Raw genomic sequence first — 8222 nt, forward strand, 5'->3', positions numbered from 1 at the left:
AAATTAAATGAGGGGGAGGGATGTGAGTTATGGTGACCCTAGCAGGATTGCCAGGATATGTGAGATACTTCAGGAGTGGTTTTACCTTACTTAATAGTGTCACAACAAAAGCCAGCACCGGCCCACTTCGTTTCCAGGTCTTCTGTATCGTACGCCAATATTCTATCCACCATAGGAACATGGGCTGGGAAGGTTAATATAAACATTACTCTGCATGAATCAATTCTGTGATTCAGTACAAATTAGCTCCCTGATTTAGAGTAGGATATAGCTGGCTATTTGGTACTCTTTTTGTGTGGTTTGGTTCAACCTCATGTGTTTTAGGAAAGAGTGACCCCTTTTGCAAGCTGTCCTGGTCCTTTCTGGCACAACTCTGGAACTGTACAAGCTTATTTGTTGCGACTGGGAGAACTTCTGGCTATCATGTTCTTCCCTGCCTTTGGGTGCAAATAAATCATTAAGTAGATTAATTTGCACCCGAAGAAAGCTCTGGGTGGTGTTATCTGAGGTGACAACCCTGTGATGTATTTGGTGGGTTGTGACGTTAAAAGGGAGGGTGGAGAAACTCCCTCCTCTATAATTTTATCTTTTAAAAAATATTTCCCTAACTGACAAAGCACAATTCTAATGCAGTGGAAGTGTATTTTGGTACAATATATGTAATATTAGACCATGCTAAGTTGATGTCGCTGTAGCGCTATGTCACTTAATTTAACAAAAAAGGGAGGGAAGTCACTGTGGTCTGCAGAATGACAACTGTGAAAAAGGTGGGGGAGGGGAGAAGGTGTCAATAATCAAAATGGGGACAAATTGGAGTGAACCGAAAAGCTATATGGATCCTTCTCATAGAAGAAATGTCTCCCTTATGAATGGAAAAATCACTCAAGTGTGAAATAAAATAGATCACACCTTTTTAGTGTGGACTGGATCACTCCAATTTCCCCGGTCTGGTTGTGCTCTATGTTCCCGTTTACCCTGAGTCAATAAATTCTAAATATTCCAGGGGTTCAAAATATAGTACTCACTAGTAGATCTGAGACTGGTTCCACACTCGGGCTCTTGAACCCAGCTAGGCACTGCTTCTGTGGACAGAAACAGACATTATACATAACCTAAGATAAGAGATCAAAATTCAGGCATTTTCAAAGTAGAGAAATCAGCCTTCAAAGAGGGCTTCTCCTGAAGACCAATCACAAAGCAAAGGCAGCTAATCTGCAAATTACACAAGGCAAGAAAAAGCTTATTTCCTTGGACATCAACCCTTTTCAACAATTATGGAGTTCCTGTCTTCTTATGACAAACCATCTATAATCTCTGTTTCTGCCCTTTTGTTGTCAGCTGGCAGCAGAATTAAATTAGGGTCTCCACATGACACTTGAATATAATGCAATATTTCTTGCATCAGTCATACCAGTTCTGTCTAGACTGAAAAAGCCAGAGCTGCAGAAACCCTACATTTGTTCATTACGTACTTTTTCACTTTTACTAACAGGTTTGCCATGCAGGTTGAAGTCCACATGTTACCCTCCTAGACAGCCCACCAAAATCTTGCCTACAGCCTAGATACAATATGGGCTCAGAAACCTCCTGTCTATGGGGCAGGTGAAGAAAAAAAGACACACATGAAGATAGCTTTATAGGGAAGAGAGAAGAATATCATGCAATTTTTTTTCACGTGAACATTTAACAGCACTTTGGCAAGACGAGGGAAACGCATTTATGTCTCCTTGCAGGTCATTCATTCTTGAAAATGTTACAGTGATTATGATGATGCCAGGCCCTTTACATCTTCCTACCCTTTAAGGGATATAACTCCAGCACAGTACGGGTGAGGGTATTTCAGCGACCAAGGCTCAGAAATAAAATGTAATTTTAGAAAAACAAAATAATTCCAGACCCCTGTTTATAGTCTGCTGTTGTGTTGCCTGATTCTATTGCAATCTCATTCTTTGGTAAAGGTAAAGGTTCCCCTTGACATTTAGTCCAGTTGTGTCCTACTCTAAGGCACGATGCTCATCCCCATCTCCAAGCCGTAGAGCCAGCATTTGTCCATAGACAGTTTCCGTGGTCACGTGGCCAGCATGACTAGACACAGAACGCCGTCGCCTTCCCAACGTAGTGGTACCTATTTATCGACTCGCATTTTTGCATTTTGCGTGCTTTCGAACCGCTAGGTTGGCAGGAGCTGGGACAAGCGGCGGGAGCTCCCTCCGTTGCGTGGATTCAATCTTACGACAGCTGGTCTTCCGACCTTGCAGTGCAGAGGCTTCTGCGGTTTAACCCGCAGCACCGCCACATCCCTATTCTTTGAGCTGTGGGCAAAAACTTTGATTTTCTTTTAAAGGAAGAGCTGCCTTTTGGTTTCTTTCATAGCCATTCCAGCAGACAACTAGTTAATGCATAAAAGCAAGCCTTTAAGAAAGGAGGGATAAGTACTGATGCTAATAAAAGAACAGCACGGAGAACTACCCAGCAGAGAGAGAGAGAGAGAGAGAAAGAGAGAGAGAGAGAGAGAGAGAGAGAGAGAGAGAGAGAGAGGCATTCCAATGGGAAGAGACAAGCAGTTGAGACAGGGGGCGTGAAATGATGCGGCTGAAACTTCTTCGGGCTTCCTTGCAGGGACAGAGAAGACTCAAGGGGGATAGCAAGCAGAAGGAAGCAGAGAAGTGGCAGTGTGACTTAATTACAGCAGTATTAACGAGGCAGTTCGGTTTCGCTGGAATTAGGCCAGATAATGGTGCTGAAAGGAACTCCACCGCCTGAAAAGGGGTAGGGAGGAGAGAGGTTTTAGTGTCAAAGGAAGATACAGGAAGGTTTCCTCTGTTTGCCAACCACCCTCTTCCTCCCAGACCCTAAAAGCCAAGTGGCATTGTGGCCTCCGAAGGCTGGGCGAGCCACACGTCCGAATGCAGAGCGGGAGCATCACCTGTTTCAGGACTGATTCTGGTCTGTTTTGCATCATAAGCAACAAAAAAGCGCACACCAAATATCGCACAGGCATCCAAGGGGCTCTTGGGCTTCGCAACCCAGACTTTGGGGTTTCTTCCAAATCCATAAAACCACATTAGTTTGGAGAGTCTTCCTAGAATCCTTCCAATACCCATATTTCTTTCACACACACCCAGCCCCCACCTTCACCTTCAGTGACCTATGGCAGGGATGACTGCCTATTACACTTTTATTTCTTTTATTTACTGTATTTAGCAGGCACTCAGTAAGTAAAGGTAACTGCATTTGCTTATTTCAGTTTGTTACCTCTGCATTGTCACTTCCATCTTTTGACTACTCCCTTCATTGTCGTATTCCTTCCTTGGATCAGCTTACTGTTTTAACTTTGCTTATGTTACCCTATAAAGTTTCATGCACAGGATAGTAAAATAGAAGCAGCAATAAGAATTCCAGGATAGGCACTTTTGCTGCCTCATGAACTCAATGCACATGAGAACGAAACAAGGGGCCCATGGTTTCAGCCTCTATGGAACACGATGAGGTTTCTTCCACAGAAAGATTTGTTAGCTTAATGGTGTGTAATGGAAGTGGAGGTGCTCATTGTGACAGTCCCCATACCCATCTCTCTCCATGGAGAGTACAAACACACAGGTCAGTCCATAGCAACAAATGAGGAGCAGGTCTTTTGTAAAGTTAATGGATTTTAATTATCCATTCCAGACTAAACCACTCTCCAACACTACGATTGCAAGTTTGCTTGCAATAATATGTACTGGCTTGGAAAGTCCATCTTTCTCCCAACTATTCTATGGATTGCAGCTAAGCTCAGAGGGAACAGGGAAGCCTGGATGCGGTGGGAAGTGATGTCATGGCCTCTGCCATTCAGAAAATCCCAGGGTTTCAACTCTACAAGCCTTGGTTCTGCTGCTGAAGTAGACTGGAAGGACCCTAAAACTATTAAGTCCAGATCTCAACAGGATCAGGTTTGCCCCTGGTTTTTTTATTTAATTCACTGATTTTTGCTTTGCTATTTGCTAGAAAGCCGCCTTCAACTTATGGCAACCCTATGAATGAGGCATCTTCAAAATGTCCTGTCTTCAATTGCCTTGCTCAACTCTTGCAAACTTCAAGCCTCTAGCTTCCTTTAGAAAGTTGGTGCATCTTGTATTTGGTCTTCCTTTTTTCCTGCTGCCTTAACGCTTTCCCAGCATTATTGTTGTTTTCCAGAGATTCTTGCCTTCTCACGATGTGCCCAAAGTGGAGCACCTTCAGCTTCAACATTTTTGCCACCAGAGATAGTTCAGGCTTGCTTTGATCTAGGACCCACTTGTTTGCCTTTCTGACAGCCCAGGGTATCCAAAAAGCTTTCCTCCAACAACACATTTCAAACAAATGTTTTTTCTTTCTTTCTTCTCAGCTTTCTTAACTGTCCAGCTTTCACATCCATACATAGTGATCAGAAATACAGTGGTGCCCCGCATAGCGAAGTTAATCCGTTCCGGATTAACCATCGCTATGGGGAAACATCGCCATACGGAACAAAAAACACCACAGAAATGCATTTAACTTAGTTTAATGCGTTCCTATGGCTCTAAAACTCACCGTCGTGTGAAGTTTCCCCATAGCGCTGCCATTTTCGCGCCCTCGGTAAGTGAGGGCAGGGCGCGAAAACAATGCGGGCGGCCATTTTGGGTGTTCCACCGACCATTTTGGAACCGCCGAACAGCTGATTCCCCGACATCGCAATGCAAGTTTTGCCCATTGGAACCATCGGTATGTGATCGCATTAGCGATCCCAAAAAAGGGATCGCTATGCAAATTCATCGTTAAATGGTGCGCTCATTATGTGAGGCACCACTGTACAAGAGTATGGATGATCTTGGCCTAGGTCTCCAGTGACACATCCTTCCACTTGATGATCTAGGTATGTTTAGCTTAACGAAGGGAAGACTGAGGGGAGACCTGATAGCGATCTTCCACTCTCTCAAGGGTTGCCACAGGGAAGAGGGCATCGATTTATTCTCCATTGTGCCTGAGGGCGGGACAAGAACCAATGAGTGGAAACTCTTCAGAAGGAGATCCAACCTGGAAATAAGGAGGAAATTCTTGATGGTGAGAGCCATTAAGCAGTGGAACAGCTTGCCTCCCGATCTTGTGGGTGTCCCATCGCTGGAAGTTTTGAAGAAAAGATTGGACAGCCATCTGTCCAGGATGGTATGAGGTCTCCTGTCTTGGGCAAGAGGTTGGACTAGAAGACCTCCAAGATCCCTTTCAACCCTACAACAATTCTATATATCTTTTCTAATTCCTTGATTGCTGCCCTTCCTAGTCTCAGCCTTCTTCTGATTTCTTGGCTGCAGTCTCCATTTGGATTGATGATTAAACCATGGAATACAAGATCACTGATTTTAGCTATATATAAAATATAAATTGTTGGAAAGTCCTTGAAACAGAGAATTTCCTCTGTAATTGAAAAATCAAAAGATTGGTTGCCAAAACGTCACAAAAGGTAAAAAAAAAAGTGATGATGCCAGCTATATGTCTTCCCCCTCCTCAGAGAAATTACTTATATAAGTTTTCCACCTCTTAAATCTGGAACAAAAGGAATTTTTTCTCCCAATGGCGTGTTTTGTTTTTTGTTTTTTGTTTCCCTTACAAGCACTCAGAGCATCCTCTTTATCTGCTCAGAGTTTGTAAAGCAGGCAAATCAACATTGCAAGGAACAGTCAGCCATGTAATAACAGATGCCAACTGGTACCGTGTGCCTTCGCAGGCTGCCATTTCATATCAAATTAAGTGAATGCACAGGAGGGAATCCCTCATAAAACTTCACTTAAATATTTCCTGCGCTACTCGACTGCACATCTCCCACAGAGGGAGAAAGAAAACAGCCATCCAGAGGGAGGCGGTTTGTCAGCCCAAGGTAAATCTAGCACTCAGACTTCGCATCATCTACAGGCATATAATGATTTTACCTCTCTTGATAATAGGCAAGCAGGCAGACAAAGGAAGCAGCCTGGTTAGGAAAAGTTTTTGAAGAAAAAACTTTGGTCTCTCCTGGGATAAACATGGCTACGTAGACAACATCAGAGCAAGGATGAAATCCACCATGATATAACGTCATCCAACGGTATCCTAAAGATGCAGATTTCGTCACCAAGCATCAGAAATTATCAAACCAAAATAAATTGGGCAAAATAATCAGTTTCGCTTCAACATATGAAGGGTTTGGTCTGTGGAGAATGTTTCTGAGAAGACCAGACAGGTCCAAATGCTATATAATTCATGGACACATGAATCTCAGACTGTTAAAGTTTTTGCAATCTGGCTTGCTGCTCTAGTAGGAGTGGCTGGGAGGGAGCGTTCTGGACTGGGTGCCTCTCAATCTATCCACCAGTAACCAATCATTCCCTCCTGCCTCTGATTTCGAAGAGAGCCTCTCTGGACTCTTTTACCCTCTCCTGAATCTGTTGGAAACTGTCCGCCTTTTGAGGCCTGTTGCTGCAAGGCAGTCGTGCTAGTTTGTTGTTATCTGCTCACTGCAAATAAATGAAATATTTTATTCTTCCTACTATTAATGCTCACAGCAAGTTATTGAGACTGCAAGTGTCCATTAATGAGAAGTAAAGAGGTGGACTAATCTGAGGAACTTAAAGCTATCTCTGTTCTGTGAATCCCTGCACTTCTGCTGCAGAACTAGAGAAATTAGACCAAAATGCAAAACTCTGCAGCAGTTTCTCCATCTATGCTATAGGATCAATATGTTTCCAGTTTACTAATTGCTATATGGCAATTAGATGCATGTTCTACCTGGTAATTTCACACTTTCCCCACTTAACCTCTGTGTACCTCTGCCCCTAGCTTTGAAACCATTTGTGATTGTTGTTGTTTTTAAAAAATCTCCCTGCCTAAACTCAGCCATCTCAGCCTAAGCAGCAAAAATTATAGTAAACTGATTCTCAACCACACTGGCACCTCTGCATGACTACTGCTGAATTTGTAGCCATTTTTGAGCTGCATGGCTGTCCGTGAAAGATGGTTAGGTAATCGTGGAGGGCAGGTCTACCAACTGTAACAGCTATCTTAGAAGGCAGTTGCCCAAATTGTATGATTGGCATGTTGAACTCTCTGCCGTAGCTTTCCTTCACCCAGAGGCCTCCAGATGTGATAGAGTCTTAACAGTTAGACTACAAGTTCTGTTATCCTGGATGGAATGAGATGCAACAGTACTGTAAGGCCCCAAATTGGGGAGGGGGGGGAAATTGTTCTGCCTAACCCAGCAAGCAAACCCTTACACTTGAGCATAGATTTGTGTCCCCCTGAAGCTTAAAGTAGCACCTTGGACAGCTCCCTAAAATCAAACAACACTCCCAGCATTTTTTTAAAATATATTTTTAATTATACCCCTTGCAACAACACACAAAGCCTAGCCATATGGTACTTCTGGAGGTAAGGAAAATTTCCAACCAGATCACAGTCAGGGCTTGCAGGTCACCTGATTACCAAGCTAGGTCACATGACATTCCTGTTAGATTAGATTCTATTAGACTCCTGTTCCACCTACAGCTGCATCATGCTTAGCGACAATTTTGGTGCAAAAACTTTTCAAAACAAGGATCCATCTTCTTCCATAAACCCAGAACTGAAAACAAAGTTACCACTTTTTAACTCAGCAGTGAAACATAGCGGCTCAGTTGGCAGCTACACCATATTTTGGACATGAAGAGCGCCTTCTAGGCTTTCTATTCCTCTCCACTCCATCCTATCCCATCTATGCAAGACATCTTTTCCCTGGTTATCATTCACTATGGTTTATCATTAAAAATGTGTACCTGTATAACCCATAGTTGCAACATCCATCAGTAGCCTGTAAGCCAGAGTTTGAACCAAATCTAATTAAAATTTCAGACTTTGGCTGAAAGTAAGGAGCAGCAGTAACTAGGGGTAAACCAGTGCATTAACAGGGAACAGGATGAGGCATGGAGTAAGTGAGGTTTGGGGTAAGTGAGTTTTTGTAATCTTCTCAATTGCACAAGCTAGCGTAGCAGACATGGGATCAGACTAGGACTCCAGGGACGTGAGCTTAAATCCACATTTGGCTGTGGAAACCGACTGGGTGCCTGACAAATGGTGAACCACACCCTGAACATCCCATGGACACCCAATACCTTGTTGTGTCATCATTATACAGAAGCCACTTAATGGTATCTAGTTGCATAACCAATTGGAGTCCAGGGTTCTGAATGAGGCCAATGCATCGCCTTTAACATCAC

Source organism: Pogona vitticeps, chromosome 9 (genome assembly GCF_051106095.1).
Source record: "Pogona vitticeps strain Pit_001003342236 chromosome 9, PviZW2.1, whole genome shotgun sequence".
NCBI classification, from domain to species: domain Eukaryota; kingdom Metazoa; phylum Chordata; class Lepidosauria; order Squamata; family Agamidae; genus Pogona; species Pogona vitticeps.